The following is a 17,077-nucleotide window of genomic DNA, read 5'->3' on the forward strand; positions in this document are numbered from 1 at the left end:
GTGGTCTGGTTCTCGAGATATACATAAAAACGTCAGCCGCCTCCCCGACTGTTAAATCTTTCTTTAAACAGTACTGTATACAGTACTATAGCACTTCGTAGCTTTAACCCCGCCCATTCAGCATTGCAGCCAATCAGAGAAGCCAGGATTGTTTCAGTTTCATTGACCTGAGGCAGTGTCTAGAAAACAAAATGGTGGTGTGTTCCCCCCCCCCGTTTATCTGAAAATCTCATAAATTGGGTAAGTATATACATTTCAGTTTCTTTTCCTCTTGTGTGCAGGAGTCAGATCTTGGGAAGTGTTTTGAAAACCTTCCCAGTACTTGCTTTTTGTAAAAGCAATGCTAATCCCATATGTTGCTTATCACTTGAGGTTGCATTTCTGTCCCTGTTTGAGTAGGCCCCACTGAATACACTGGGACTTGCTTCTGAATAAATAAACCTAGGATTGCACTATAAATATCTTTACAGTTTGTGTAAATAATAAATATATTTGATAGTCATGCTTATATAAATATTTCTTCATTTATCATATTTTTGGTTTTTGGTTAGGAATCATGACTGGTTGTGAGATGCTTAGTTTTCTGCCTTACTCATAGGAATCTTGTTGTGGTTGGTATGGTGTTGCATTTAAGAAATCATGGTACGAAATGGCCTGAATCAGTATAAGGCAGATTCCTTGGTTCCTAAAAGTGGGAAGAGACTCAAGAGCCACAGTGACTCCAACATTTATTTATTTTTATTTACAACATTTATATACCGCTTTATTGTAAAAAATGTCAAAGCGGTTTACAGAAAGAATTAAAAATAAAATTATTGGCAAAAGCTTTAAGGATAGATACTTAAAAACATTCAAAATAATAAAACGAACAATGAGTTAAAAACAGATTTAAAAACACAATAGCTTCCATATGCCTGGAGAGGCTTGCCTCAGGAAAACTGATTTTAGCAGGTGCTGAAAAGAGGCGTCTGCCTAATGTCAATAGGCAAGGAGTTCCAAAGCGTAGGTGTTGCCACTTAACAGGACTGATTTCTTACAAGAGCAGAACAAGTACTATGTGGCACCCATAACATGGAAAGCACAGCTTGAACTTGGCCTGGTAGCAAATCAGCAATCAATGCAGATTTCAGAGCAGAGGTATTATGTGCTGATAGGATCTCACTCATGTCAGCAATTGTGCTGCAGCATTCTGCATTAACTGCAGTCCCCAGGATTTCTGTGACCTTGGCTGACTGTCTGCTAGGATTTTTTTAGTTTGGGTTTTTGGTTATGAATCCTGACTGGTTGTGAGATGCTGAGTTTTCTGCCTTACTCCTAGGAATCTTGTTGTGGTTGGTATGGTATTACATTTAGGAAAGTTATACTGCCTTTTTTTTTCCTATTTGCATTTCACTTATCTTTAACCTCACTCCGTTACAGCCATAGAAGCAACAGCAGCATATGCAAGATAATTAACTCCCATTAGTGATAAGAACAAGAATTTATAATTATTATTTCAATTAAAACAAGAGGCTTATCAATACTTTGAAGAGGACCAGATATTTATTTTCTTTCTGAGCCCAGGACTGGGTCTTTCATGATGCCCGGGGGGGGGGGAAGGGGGACCAAGAGAGTAGTCGATAAGACAGACATCCTGGCATTGGTAATCTAATTAGCAAGGTATGTGTGGGGTTGTTGCACACTTCCAGGCCCAGTTTCATTTTGAGTATGGAGGTGGAACCTGTGTAGATGTGGTTGATCAAAGGGAGAAGAAATTTTGAGTTAAGCAAAGCTCTGCTTTTATAAAACCTAAGAAACATACAGATACTTTGAATGTCTGAGTGTCTGCACCAGTGGAATACTGGAGGAACTTGTAAAACTTGCTGCAACAGTATTTAGAACTGAGCATGTAGTGTGAAAGACTCCTTTTCCTAACATTTTGGCTTCTTGTTTTTCTCCACCTACCACATCTTTGAAATATATCGTATATGGTTAACCGTACTGCTGCCCTGACTTACTTTATGTTTGTTGCTATTTTGTGTTTTTATTATGTTTTTATATTGATTGTGTATTTTTATTGTTTTTATTATATTTGTAAGCTGTGCTAAGCTCTGTTTTTAACAGCAGAAGGGCAGGATATAAATCCTCTTAATCAATAAATACTCCATAGTGTTGGAAACTAGAGTCTAGGTATTTAAGGCTGAAAATGTTGCTTTAAAAAAAAAGATTTCTCACATCTTTCCCCAGCTTTTGGTGGTAATTCCTAGGCACAAAAACAAAACAACTGGACAATCCAAATATTAATATGCAAATAATTTGCATAATATGCAAATAATTTACATAATATGCAAATTAGCCTGCCCGGATTTGTGGAACTGGAATATGGCAACCCTACTCGTAAGGGAGTCGCTCCATCCCCTTGATCATTCTGGTTGCCCTCTTCTGAACTTTTTCCAACTCTATAATATCCTTTTTGAGATGAGGCGACCAGAACTGTACACAGTATTCCAAATGTGGCCGCACCATAGATTTATACAACGGCATTATGATATCGGCTGTTTTATTTTCAATACCTTTCCTAATTATCCCTAGCATGGAATTTGCCTTTTTCACAGCTGCCGCACACTGGGTCGACATTTTCATCGTGCTGTCAACTACAACCCCAAGGTCTCTCTCCTGGTCGGTCACCGCCAGTTCAGACCCCATGAGCGTATATGTGAAATTAAGATTTTTTGCTCCAATATGCATAATTTTACACTTGTTTATATTGAATTGCATTTGCCATTTTTCCGCCCATTCACTCAGTTTGGAGAGGTCTTCTTGGAGCTGTTCGCAATCCCTTTTTGTTTTAACAACCCTGAACAATTTAGTATCGTCAGCAAACTTGACCACTTCACTGCTCACTCCTAATTCTAGGTCATTAATGAACAAGTTGAAAAGTACAGGTCCCAATACTGATCCTTGAGGGACTCCACTTTCTACAGCCCTCCATTGGGAGAACTGTCCGTTTATTCCTACTTTCTGCTTTCTGCTTGTTAACCAATTCCTTATCCACAAGAGGACCTCTCCTCTTATTCCATGACTGCTAAGCTTCCTCAGAAGTCTTTGGTGAGGTACCTTGTCAAACGCTTTTTGAAAGTCTAAGTACACTATGTCTACTGGATCACCTCTATCTATATGCTTGTTGACACTCTCAAAGAATTCTAACAGGTTACTGAGACAGGACTTTCCCTTGCAGAAGCCATGCTGGCTCTGCTTCAGTAAAGCTTGTTCAGTAAAGCTTGTTCTTCTATGTGCTTAGTGCTTAGTTAATCTAGCTTTAATAATACTTTCTACCAGTTTTAATAATACACAGCATGAATTCTGCCAAATGTTGATTTCTGCCAGAGGAATCACTTAATCTCCCCTAGTGTTTTGTGGGCAATTGGTATGAAAACTGCAAACATGAGAGTGGTGTCCCTGAGTTAAACCAAAAATACCTACAAATTACAGAGAAATACATCTAGGAGTTTTTGTGCCAGGTACCTTACTGGGGGTGGGGGTGGGGGAGAAGTAAAAAGGATCAAGGTAAAATCATTCCTACTGATTACAACCCAGCCTTGTACATCACAAAGGGATGCTAGATTCTTCCCCATTGCGGCACCTTTCTTAAGCTTAGAGACATAGTTTCACTCTTGCAAAGCTGCTCCCTCCCCCCAAAGTGCTAGAATTGGAAAGTACTGGTAAAACCATTCACTTTGATTATAAGTTAGACCTGTCAGTTGCTCTTCCTATGTGTCCTCTCCCCATTCTGGTATTTGCTCTCCCTTCCCTCATCATCCCATCCTGGCATTATGGCAAACTTAGGGACACTGCTTTCCATTTCAGCAGATGCTTATCTACAGCATTTTTTTAATGTCTGGATTGCTGAGTTGCCACACAGCAATTTAGGAGAGCCTGGTTTAACTTGTGTTGACTTGTAGAGATCCCTCTCTATCTCCAGCAAGCCCCAAGTCCCTCCAAGGCATCCCATTTCACTTCAGAATTAATCTGAATCTGATTCACATCCCTAATGTAAGAGTGGAGGGAGGGAGATGCACAAAGGCCTCTTAAGTTCCAGGATTTTCACATTTTGCAACTTTGTCAGGACTGAACCAATAGAAGGAAATGTTTTTCAGAGTTGAAGTAGTCTTTGGTCATATCCAATATGCTCAGTTTTTACTCATCTCCTTTCATATAGTTACATAGATTCCAGTCTGTGAGTGGTGTGAGTTTTCAAGGATTCCAGTGTGTGTCCTGGAATTGGTTTCCTTGGTATGAAAGTCACTGAAGAAAGACATTTCTGTGATAGTAAGGTTTTGTTTACCCATATCAATATAGGCTGAGCATAAGAAAGGAGGTTCACAGTATTAACTCTGCAACTAATTAGGTTTCCAGGGAGCTACCAACACCATAACAATGGATTTTGTCAGAAGCCTCTGTCTCTTTTGGCTTCAGTTCCAAAACTGCCAGTCTGTTGTTCTCTCTCTCTCTCTCTCTTTCTCTCTCAGTCTGTTGTTCTCTCTCTCTCTCTCTCTCTCTCTCACACACACACACATGCTCTCTCGCTCTCGCTCTCTCTTCCAGCCAGGAGAGGGGGAAAGAAAAACATGCCCCCTTCTGCTCACCTTCCAGAAGTCTCTCCAGCTATTTAGTTTGGCCAAAGCTTACATAACAAAGGGGATACTTAACAGACTAGGTCAGAGCTATTTGCTTAACAAAAGAAACTGGTTTGACCATTTTAGCAGTCCTCCTTTTCTGCAGTCCTCAGTCTTACAACTATAGAATTACAGGACTGGGATTCCAAGAGGACATCCAGCCCAACCTACACTATCTATAATTTTGACACATTTTAAAACTTGACATTCTCTTAAGTAATCCTCCACTGGAGGACTTTTTATCCACGCCAATCTTCTTTCTCCCTCACTGCCCTCAAATAACAAAGGAGGAAAACTACAATTTTACACATCCTTCCTAAAAATAAATTTAAAAATACATTTGCTGCATAGGTAGTGCTTTGAGTATTTTGTCTTGTGAAGAAAATATATGCAGTACCTTGAAATAGGCTTAAGAATCTTCACATCTGATTTGTACAAGTGCAAAATCCAACCATAATATTAGCATTAAAAAGTAACCTTCCCTTTCATGTGGTTTTTTCCCTCCTCCAAAAATCTTCAATGTTTGTTGGTAATTATGCCCTCTTTCATTCCTTCCCAAACCTTCTGACCTTTCACCTCATCTCTCTTTGTAACCGAAATGTACACAGAATTTAACTTTGTAACACATGAGCTGTGGGAGTCAAAAGGAAGAGGTGTTCATTCTATTCTGGAGATTTTGGACGGTTCCAAAGAATTGCTGAGTTCCTCATTGAGAAAATCTGCTATGATGGCAGGGGAAGCTGGTCCATGAGGGCAAATAGGACACTGCCCCACCAACCTCAGTGAGCCCACAGCTGTCTGTCTTGTTTCTTACAAACAGTCCAGGTGTAGGTACTGGCTGTCAGCTTCCTCCTACTTAGGGTGCAATCCAACTTGCATTTATGCCGGGCTGAGGGGAGTTGGATGTGGCGAATCTCCAACTGAACTGGCTGAGCCAGACCCAGCTGACTCAGCCGAGACTGGTGCAAGTGGAGCTGGCGTAAGCCCTGAAAAAGGGGTGTGTCGGGCATGTCAGGGGAGGGGCTAAGGTGAAGGGTCTTATGCCACATGTCTAGAGCACTCCTGCAGGTCCCAATCCAGGCAAAATTATGCCAGGAAAAATGTCAGTCTGAGAAAACAATTGCAATACAACTCAATGGAGAGGGCTTACTCCCCAGTAGGGGTATTTGGGAGGGCAGGCTTTTACTTTCTGGCCTGTGCACACAGCTCCTGGCAGAGCCAGCATTCAGCCAACCCTGAGGCTCCTGAATGGCAATTGGATGTGGTGGAACTTTACACCAGCTTCTCTTCCTCCCGCACAACTTACACCGGCTTCTTTACGACAGATTGGATTACTCTGTTAGTCTCAGTGTTGCCTTTATATAGAACTCAACAAGGAGGATGGGAACAAAACTAGTTTTAGTTGGGTCTACCTGTCGTTGACTCTTGCTCCACCTACTGTTGGCCTCCCTGCCTTCTGCCTTGCCAATGAATATCATCTATCACTAAATAGTGGACATCTTTCCCTCTAAGGCACCTTAGCAGGGGTGTTTCCAAGTTTGAAGAGGCCCTTGGCGAAGCCATCTCTGATGGATCCCACTCTTACGTGGCTGAGCCTTGGTGGGTTTATCTGGCAGGAGGCTGCAGCAGAGCTCCAATCAACACCAGACAGCTGGGAGCTGCCATTTTAATTTCCCATAATGCCTCCAAACATTACATATATCTGGGGCACTGTGGAAAAATAAAATGAAGGCTCCCAGACCAAGCTTCCCATAATAACATAAGAAGAGCCCACTGGATCAGGCCAATGGCCCACCTAGTCTAGCATCCTGTTCTCACAGTGGCAAACCAACGTGCTTATCAGAGCAGTGGGGGGGATTACATGGGGACCCAGGACAGGTGTCAGTGATGGGCCTTGCTGAGGCACTGGGATGTTAGCAGTTGCCTAAGAATGCCCCTTAAAGCTGCTGAGCATGTAGTTTACCCATCACTATCAACCTTCTCCTCAGTGCATAGCTGCTGGGGAGTTCTCAGTTCATGGAGCCCATTGGGACTGGTCACCAGACTGTATGAACTGAGTGTGTATCTTAGAAAACACTCCCCAGAATCCATTACAATGTGCAGAGGTTCCTTGGTATAAAGTCAGCATGTAAAAAATTCCATGGGGGTAGAAAGCTGCTTCTCTTTTTAAACAGTCCCAAAGCTGGAAAGGGCTGGGCAATGCCATTTTATTTAATGTTATTTATTACATATATTACTCGCCCCATAACGAGGGTCCTTTGGGTGATGAACAATTAAAATAACGTAAAATCACAAATCCAATAAAACAACAATCAGGTAACAGCATAACATAAAAAAGAATAGCCAACATCAAAAAAGAAATAATTTCAGCCACGGTCATAAAATCAGTAACAACTAGGGTTGCCAGGTTCAGGGCCTGAGACTGATCCTGTATCTTTAGAAGAGAAAGTCAGCCAAGTGCAGGTGTTCTTGCAACACTGTAATGGGAAAAACCACAAGGTGGTATTCTTCCTGCCCCCTGCACAATGTTTAAAGATACAGAAGACCTCTTGGTTGCCAGGCCCAGCCTCCAAGAGGTCTTCTGTATCTTTAAAAGTTGTGCAGGGGACGGGTGTGGTTTTCCCCATTACAGGGTTGCAAGTACACCTGCACTTGGCTGACTTTCTCTTCTCCTAAAGATACAGGATCAGTCTCAGGCCCTGAACCTGGCAACCCTAGTAACCACAGAGAGCAACAAAATCATCCTTGTAGAGCTAAAGCCACATTATAATACCATAGTGAAGTGTAGAGATTAAGAAGTTAATATCATTAAAGGCAACTGAATTTAATGTTCTGGCCTTTCCATCATGTGATGTGTGAAATAGCAAAAAAGAGATATTGACATCACCATCCCATTACTTTATTGCCAAACAGGCAAGATCTTTGTTATTGTCGAAGATGTTAACTTATTCAGTGGCATGAAGGTTCAAGGATCAATGAAGCAAGGCTATGAGAACACGGTAAACTGAAGTAGCATTGCAGTGTAATAGATTTTGTTAACAGCCTTAAAAAATATTTGTGTTACTCATGTACAGCCAGGTACATTTGGAAATATAATGAACTACTTACAGCTAAATGTAACAAGACAATTAACAATGAATAAATTAACAATTCTTGGGACACATTTTCTAAGGAAGAATTGTTTCCTCAAACTTCTTCATGCAGATGGCTACATTCTTTACATTTAACTGCACTCTATTTGTGTGACTTAAACAAATTAACAGAGAATTATGCTTTCTGCTCACCAACCACAAGTTGTGGCCAAGAACAAACCTTGGCTATAGCTGTTGGTTACTGAGGAGAGACCTTAACCATGAGCCCTTGTTTGGAAAACACACTAAAACTTGGCTTAGCCTGAAGTAGCAGTAAAAAGGACCAGGGAGGAGTGAAACTGCTGCAAACTCCTTCCTAAGAGCCCACACATTTGCACAGTCCTAGTAAGCCTGATAAGCCCACAGATTTGCACAGTCCTGGAGTAGCCACCAGCCTTCAATGACCATTAATCAGGATGCTATTGTCTACTATTAATATGCAAACCCAAGAGAGAAGCAATGACATTGTTGGTAAAGTTATTTTTAGATTCAGTGAATTCTGCTTAACTGCAGTGTATTAGATATAACTTATTCAGGATACAGTGAAAGCTCAGGGGAGGGTCAAAGGGTGCACCTGCATTATAGGGGTTCCATGTTATAATGAAAACAGCCGTACTGTATAAAGTATTTTACTCAGGTGATATCATCATATCCATGGTATATCTCAATCTGTGATATAGTGAGATGTGTTATACTGAGCTTCCAATGTAGTTATCCAATAATGATACTATTATTCAGTAACTGCTAAACTGAAAATAGGTATTAGAATAATCTTCTTATGTCTTGTTCCAGATTCTGCTGAAATCAGTTTTAAAACCCTCTTTGCCTTCTACAGGTTCTGTATTCTCCTGGAGGCATAATTGCCTACATTTATATCTTTTGTACCAGTGTTGGAGAACCTTTGGGCCTTCAGATGTTGTTGGATTACACTTTCCACCACCCCTGATAATTAGCCATGGGAATTGTAGTCCAGCAACTTCTGGAAGGCCAAAGGTTCCCTACTGATCGTTTCCTAGACTAGCCTTCCCTAATGTGCTATCCTCCAGATGTTTATGATGACAGCTCCCTTCAGTTCCAGTCACCATGGCCAGGGACAGTGTAGTCCAAAACATCAGGAGGGGACCAAATTGGGAAAGGCTGTCCTTACCCTAACCCAACCTAGACCAATAGGTCATGAAAACCTTGCAGAAGTGGTGCAAGATGGCCTTCTTCTGAAGCACATTTTTACTGTGTTTTACTTACATTAGTAAATTGGACAGTGATAAAATCATCAGCTGATTAAGACAGATGGTCTTTTTATTTATTTTAATACTTTTATTTTTATGTAACAGAATTTATAGACTGCTTGATTGTAAAAAAAAACCCTCTAAGCAGTTTACAAGAAGCATTAACATTATCAATAAAGAGTTAAAAACAAGTAATTAAAATATTTTTAAAAACAATTAAAACAGCAGTAAACTAAAAAGAGATTAAGTAGGTACCAAAAAGAATAAAGTGAAGGTGCCTGCTTAAAACTTTGTAATAACCTATGGCTGTCTTTGTTATAGATCCTGATAAAATTAGAGCCAACAGGAGGCTTTATTCGCTTTGGATTGCTTCGGGGGGGGGCTCACCTCACTTTAGAGGGGCATCACTTCAGTCCAAATATGCCCACCTCACCTCAGTATCCAGGGTTCAAATGAAGCAGATGCACAGCCCAATTGGCAATTGGTAGCCTCTGAGCTGAATCCATCCATCTGATGGATGCCATCTGCCACATTCCCAACCCTAGAAGCAAAAATAGGGCTGAATAGCATCAATGGTTTTAAATATCTATATTAGTTTTAATCAATTTCCCTGTCTTTTTACAAATATAACAAAAACTAGAGGGAGGGAAGCCTTGTCATTGAACCAAGGAGGGGGTGAGGGAAGAGGGCTAGGAGGATGATTGATAAGAGAGAAATGAGGACGGATCCCTGTTTCCTTGAGCGTATTAGCCATGCAGTGTGAGCATTGGATCTATATCAGTGGTCACAGGTATCTGACCATATGCTGCTGACTATGGATGGCAGCTAGTTTGGATAGAGAGAATGAGTTCAGTTGTCCAGTTTGTGAATAGGTGGGGATTCTTCTTTCTGATGTTTCAACATAAGATGTTTGGTTACTTAGTGTAGTGCAAAGAATCTGCTTCTTTTTCTCCAGATGCAACGTCCTATTGAAGCAAAGTGACTTAGCAGCAAGTCCTTTGAGTGGCATTGAATTCTGACCGATCCTTCCCAACACACTACCTTCTCAGTGATCCTCTAAAGAGGGATGGAACAGTCCAGCCCATGTCACTTTCACATGTCATCTTACATAAGTCTGTTCCATATCTGCATTAATCTGCATTTTTAAAGAAAATTGGCATTTAAATACATATTTAAATATGTATTTTTGAATATATTTTCTCATAAAGTACACTTTTCTGATTGTCTTATCTCTCAAAATGCACATTTAAATGCTTTCTTACACATTTTTTGAGCTGAGAATTGTATCACAAAATTCAGCAATGTGAAATCTGAAAGATAATTATGTCCTTAATCCACAAATTTGTTCACGAGGTACAAATCAAATCAGTTTTTATCAAAATATGTTACACATTCCTTAAGCAGCACCAGTTCTAAGAAAGCTTGCTAAAATTGGGCATGTTTTTTCTCAACTTAAATGTTTATTTATTCTTTTTTAAAAAGTAAGTTATTGCACGTAATGAGGCAGAGCTTTGCTGATTACTTTTGCTCTGCTTTGTTCTGTTGTTGACTAATCTTGTTATATTTCTGATATATATTTAACTTGTTCACCACTTCCCCATTCAATGAGAAATTCCAGAACCAGGTGGAGTGTAGTTGGCTGGGGTCTTGGGGGTCTTAGACCCTTTACATTTTTGGGAGCAGGGTCCCAGCAGGGTTCCTATGTCTCCAGCATCCTGTGAGGCAATCAGCATGAAAGGGGAGCATGTTAACCACTGAGAAGAGTCTTCTAACATGCTTCCTTGTCCTGATTGACATGAGCCAATCAGAGTGAAAGGAGGTGAATCAACCACAGAAAAGACTCTTCTCAATAGTTAATACTCTCCCCTTTCATGATGATTGGCTGCTAGGGATGTCTGTTGTGGGAGAAGGCATTAACAAGGATCTCATTCTCAGCCCAGCAGCAAAAAGGGGGGGAGGGGGCATGGCTGTGAGTAACATGAAGGGACCCTGCACTTCTGAATTTGCCACTACACTACTGGAACCAGCACTACAGGACTGAGGGTCAAAGGGTAGAAACACTGTCTCTGTTTTGCCGGTTCCAGTGCATCTCTACCTCTCTCTTCTGAAAACGGGGACACACTAGTCAAACGCCAGCTCTTTTTACTGTAAAACCTGATGGGATCAGCTTGAGTGCGTTTTTTTTTTTTTTTTAATCAGCTTCAGAGGGATTTCACAACTGATCGGCAGATCAACCCATTCCCTCTCCAGGTGTGGCCAATGGAAACACTTTGCTCTGGCGACTAATGAGTTCACAGCCAAACTTGACGTGATGAGGAATGCATGACTGCATTGCTATCTTTTGAACTCTTAAAAAAAAGCCACTGGAGGAGAGTAGGTTTAGACTGTGCAGGGAAGGAGATTATCTCCTCCCCCCCGCTGCTATTTTCGGGGGGGGGAGGGGTCTTCATTTATTAAAACATTTTTGCCCCTATGTTTTTCCACCCAGGACAAATAGCAGCTTGGGGAGGAGTGATTTTAAGTGGGAAAATGGCACAGAGGGGAAGAGTTAAAAAGCACACACATATCCTGAGGTCTTAATCCAGATTGGGGAGCCCTGCAGCGACAAATATATATATTTCTTCTATTTTGACCCTCAGTTTTTGCCAGACCACTGGAGACGTAAGACAAAGCTGGGCAGAAGGTACATTGGAATCTAATTTTGGGCTGATCTGCAATAGATCATCAAGGATTTCTCAGTCCCAATTGACTAACAATAGCAACAGGTAAAAAGCTTCCCACCTCTTAAATTAGGCTGCTGAATAAAAATGCTTGCGTTGAGGGGACCTCAGGAAGGGATTTTTGTGTGAATGCCTGGTTCTGGTACTAAACTGGGCAGAGCAAGTGCTCAAAGGCACCCTGTTGATTAGTTCTCATCATATGCCCACCTGCATGAGTCACTATTTTGCTCCTGGCTCTGACTGGTGGACTTCAGGTTCTAGTAAAAAGTAAAGTAGACCCTGCAAGCCTAGTCTGACTTAAGGCATCTTTGTAATACTTGCTTTATTTGCAAATTCACAAGCAGAGCATAAGTGGAGGCAAAGGAACACTCCTAATAGGCAGCAGATCATGTTTCTCTCTCTCTCTCTGAAGATCTGATGAGAGAGAGAAAGAGAGAGATGCACCCCCGAGGTGCTGTATCTTCAGCCAACTCACAGTTCTGTCTGACCCATTTCCTCTGTTTTCAGCTATTGCAAACTTTTTTTCCCTGTCTTTATATAGTCTCCTAAACCCTTCTTTCGGACCCCACTCCTTCAGGTTAATTTCCTACCTAGCAAACTCCCTACAATAAGTATATGTGCTGGTGTATTTTCCTACGGGATTTTTGTTCTTGTTCTTGCTGTGGCTTAACAGCTAAGTGCTCCTCAAGATGTTTAATGAGCATTCATCCTGATTTCCTTGCTCAGAGCTTACATAGAAGTTAGACTATGTCCAGTTTTTATTGTGCATTCATTCTCATTTGTTTTCAGTGAAATTATATGGCAGTGAGCATTCATCCTGATTTGCTTGTGCTGTGCTTATATGTTAATTACTCATTTATCCCACACGTTTCAGTACATTTCCCTGTCAATTTTCTAAACCCAACTTCTTATCCACTTTTTTAAAGTGAATTTGTTGTGTTAGGGTGACAGAGTGCTTTAATCCACTTTCATTGTACAACCCTACATTTCTGGTATGTGCTTGAATCCCTCCCACAAAATACTGATCAGGGCCAGCGCCCGGCATGACTGGGCCCTTGGGCACCAGCCTGCCCCGGGCCCACATTGCCTGCCCGCACCTACCTCTCCCACTGCTGTAAATGCTGGCCACACTGCACACACATGCCCACCACCAACCAAGATGGCAGCAGAGACATTAGCTCCTTAGGGAAGCCTTGGCCACCATCTTAGTTGATGGCAGGCATGCACGCAGCGCAGCCAACATTCACCCCAACGAGAGAGGTAGGTGGGGCCTGCAGGTGGGTGCTGCAGGCCTGCATGGTTGTAGAGGGGTGCCTGGGAGTTCCCCTCTGAAATCAGAAGCAGGGTAGGGAGCCCACACTGATACAGATCATGGAATGGAAGCACTACCCACCCAGCTTAAGGACTTAGAAGCCCTTGGCCGGGACCCAACCTAGCCGCCCTCTGGCCCTGATACTGATAGTCTGGAAGCAACCCTAAGACAGCTTGCAAATAAAAGCAATGACAGATATCAGAATAGGAGAAAACATAGCCATGACTATTCTTGATAGAAAAACAAGGGGCCAAATGAGTAATGATGAATATAATCTCCAGGATCAAAGGACTGGAAATGTGTTCTCTTCTCCCCATATGTCATGAATCTGCTTGGTCAGCAGGTGTTTCCAAGAGTAATTTTGGTGCCTTTTGTCAAATTCTGAGAGGATGAAGGTTCAAGTTACAAGTGACAATTAGCGCTTGCACCCTATGAGTGTTCTGCCTTCTCAGTGGTGCTTTGTACCTATCATCCTTCCTCCACCATTTCATGAGCCCAGATGCTCCAGGAATGCCATCCTCAAGCCCCATTACCCTTTTCTGAGAATAGGTGATGGCCATAATTCTCCCTTCCGATGTGCTGTCTGACTCTACTGGGCCTGAATTTCCCTCCCAGGAACATCAGAAGATTATTTCCTGACCTTGCTGTGTGGCTGCATGCAAAGAACACTGCCAGCATTTTCAAAGAGGCCATGAACTCTGACCCTCATATCCAAGGGCCAGAATGTAATGACTGATTGTAGAGCTGGAAATCTGGTTTTTATATGACACCGTGACCCCTGCCTGCAGCTATAGGGGAGTACCTTTGTGGCTCATGTTTCAGGAGAATGCCGTCTTGCTGGTTTTTGTTTTGGGCCCATCTATAAGCATCAGTGTCATCAGCAAAAATGCTATTTCCTAGATCTGGAAGAAATAACAGCTTTGTAGAAGAGCTGGTCCAGCATTTAGTTGAAATGGTTCTCCCCCCTCCCCCCAGTTTTGCCACCCCATTTGCAGTTAGGAAGGTCGTTTTGATTATTTTTAGCAGCACAAAAGGGGACAAAGCTGGCAGCAAAATTGCTGCTGGTGGTCACTGTGCTCCCAGGAGTCCTAGTGTTTGGTGATCACCATTTTCCCTCCAGGACTTCCTATATTGAGGGCAGGAGATCATCACATAGTGCCACCATGAAGCCATTCAGAGTGAGGGCAATACTTCCTCTTGTCACTCATGGGAGTTGGTGGGGGTAGGAATGGCAGCAACCAGCCACTAGGACTTCCAGGAACACCATTGCCACTACCACCAGTGGTAAAAAAATTTACCACTGTAAAACCAGTGGTAGGTGATCTGGTAAGTTTCCAAATTCCAGACCAAAAGTTTTTTTAAGAGAATTTTTGACTCAGCCATTGTTAAGATGGAATAGGATGTCCTCAATGTATGTCTTATCTCAGTCTCAAACTTACCAAGTACCCTTATATTTCAGCCTCAACTGTTTGTCTCAAATATGAGAATAATAATGCTGATTAATTTTCATAGTATGTGTAATAATTATTAGTATAAAACAACCAATCCTGTGCAATTTATGACAGACTAAAACAGCCAGGGTGTTGTTGTGCAGGGTCTCAGGGGGTCTTACATCCCTTACTTTTTTGGGAGCAGGGTCCCAGCAGGGTTCCTCTGTTCCCAGCATCCTACAAGCCAATTAGCATGAAAGGAGTGTGTGTTAGCCACTGAGAAGCGTCTTCCAACACGCTTCCTTGTCCTTTCCTGCTGATTGGAGCCAATCAGAGTTGAAAGGAGATGAGTCAGCCACTGAGAAGACTCTTTTCAGTAGCTAACATAGCCGCTCCTTTCATGCTGATTGGCTCTTGGGATGTCTGTTGTAGTGGAGTGTGGACTCATGAGACAACAGGGAGAGTAAGGGAGACGAGGAAAAGTGGGATGGGCATGGCTGTTTATATTTTATAGGGTGTGGCGTGACTGTCATAAAGAAACCATGCACTTCTGAATCCTACACTACTGTAGTGTTAACATTTGGAGCACCACAGATTAGTTATGCCTGTCTGAAGCATATACAACTATCTGTTTTTTTTCCATGCATGAAGAATTTGCTTCAGATGTATTATTTGTATTATGGAATTAATTTTCTGCTTTCATCGTGCTGTATCCTGAGCAACTATGCCATTTGGTTGGCTGAAGAAGTTACTATAATGAGCTAACCTCTAATTAAACCAAAATAATTTGCCACATTACATCATGTTTATTTAATGTTAGGAGAGCCAACACAATAATCAACTGGAAGTTCTTTTCCAGAAGCAAACAGCCTTTATTAGTGGGTGTCTGTTGTGCGTATTGCTGCCGTCTCCCCTCCCCCAACCAGCACTCATGTCTTTTTTTGTGTGTGTGTGAATGAGCAACTTTAAACCTTTTTGTGAGATGGGTGGGGAGAATGCTAATCAAAATGTCATGTCCATAAAAGGATGGCCTTTTCAGGTCTCTCCACTAACCAGGTATCAGCTGTGTTTTGTTACTGAAAAATGTTGTGTGGCTGTTCTCTGTGCTCCTGCGTTTCCTGATTCTTGGCGCTGGGACAGTAAGTCCTTTGTATTCTGGCATTACAATGAGGCAACCAAAGAGAAAGAGCCTTGGTCCAAGGCTGTCAGCTGTTACTAATCATTGTTCTATGGCTTGCAGTGAATCCCTGCGAGTCCCTACCTCTTGCTTTGCTTAGCACACATAAAGAAGATAAATTACTCCCTTAGTTTCCCTTCAAAAAGCATATTATGAGGCACATTCCAATACAGTGAGCAAAAGACAGAATCATGCAAAGAGTTAAATTGGTATTTAAACAGCCTCCACAGCAGGGCTCTGCCCTGGCAGATGTGAGGAACAGGAAATATACTGCTGGGCTGGTTTCTTGTTACTGTGCACTTGCCGAGTGTCAGAGGTTAAATCTGTTGCGGCTCAAAGGACATTTCTGGGGCTTAGTTGGAGCCAGGGCTCTCCAGCTGTGGAACCTGGCTTCATTGCCAAGGGCTCAGTTTTGGAGCATGGGAAGTCACGATAAAAAGATGAGTGAATCTGAGCATGTACAAAATGCCTTCTTTACATCTCTATATTTATTTAGAGATTGGTTTACTTGTGGGATCTCCTTACACCATTCCAGACTTGGTTTTATATTAGCAAATTAGTAGCTGCTTTGTAATTCAGCCTCCAGAGCTACAATTTGCAGATCAAACTTTAGACTGTATACTCTCTGAGACAATTCCTCTACCATTTGGGTCTAGTAAATATAGGGAACACGCCACTGTGCATTATGTAAATCAGTATGGTTGACCTGACATTTTCAGCAGCTTTTTTTTAGGAACATAAGAAGAACCCTGCTGGATAAGGCCAATGGCCCATCTAGTGCAGCATCCTCTTCTCCCAGTAGCCAACAAGATGCCCAAGGGAAGCCCACAAACAGGACCTGAACACAACAGCATACTCCCCACTCGTGATTTCCAGCAACTGGATTCAGAGGCATACTGCCTCTGACAGGGTTCAACCCAAGATTTTGTTCAATCTTGCAGGAGTAATATACGAAGGATACAGTATTCAGGATTTCCATGCTTAAGTTTCCTTCCAAAACTGATAAGCTCTGCTCAAATGCTGTTACTCTAAGTCTTAGTGTGACAACCAAGAAGGAAAACTCAGCAAAGGAAGTTCCTTACCTTACCGCATCTTAGTACATTTGTCCATATACGCACAGAGAAAAAAACAGATCTAGCTGAAAGGCAACACACAAGAGATCTGTACTGATTGTTGCAATGCAACAATGTAAGGGAAAATACTCCAAACAAGAGACTGAAAGGTCATTTTATTGTATAATCTTAGAAGGTTGTATAATCTCAGACAGGGGCATGGGTGTGAAGGGGTGTGACTTGACTGTCATGAAGGGACCCTGCACTTCTGAATTTACCACTGCACGGGGAGCCTCCACAGATATAAAAGGGTTCATGTTTCAGCCAATCGCATTCCACAAGTTGGAATGTGATGGAGATGGCAACAGAGGGGG

At 42.0% G+C, this 17,077-nt stretch overlaps 1 protein-coding gene across 6 annotated transcripts in view; it reads left to right on the forward strand.

Annotated features, from left to right (window-relative positions):
• Positions 1 to 17,077, forward strand: part of SLC1A3 (solute carrier family 1 member 3) — a 90,063-nt gene that overhangs the window by 51,929 nt on the left and 21,057 nt on the right. Inside the window, exon 1 of one of the 6 annotated variants that reach the window (XM_061616489.1) lies at positions 11,746 to 11,777. The exons of 4 other annotated variants lie outside the window; for them this stretch is intronic. The gene's annotated coding sequence lies outside the window, so the exon portion shown is untranslated. Of the gene's footprint in view, positions 1 to 11,745; positions 11,778 to 15,544; positions 15,614 to 17,077 lie in introns of those variants that run through there. One more of the 6 variants, XM_061616480.1, reaches the window with a different exon arrangement.

Source organism: Rhineura floridana, chromosome 1 (genome assembly GCF_030035675.1).
Source record: "Rhineura floridana isolate rRhiFlo1 chromosome 1, rRhiFlo1.hap2, whole genome shotgun sequence".
NCBI classification, from domain to species: Eukaryota; Metazoa; Chordata; class Lepidosauria; order Squamata; family Rhineuridae; genus Rhineura; species Rhineura floridana.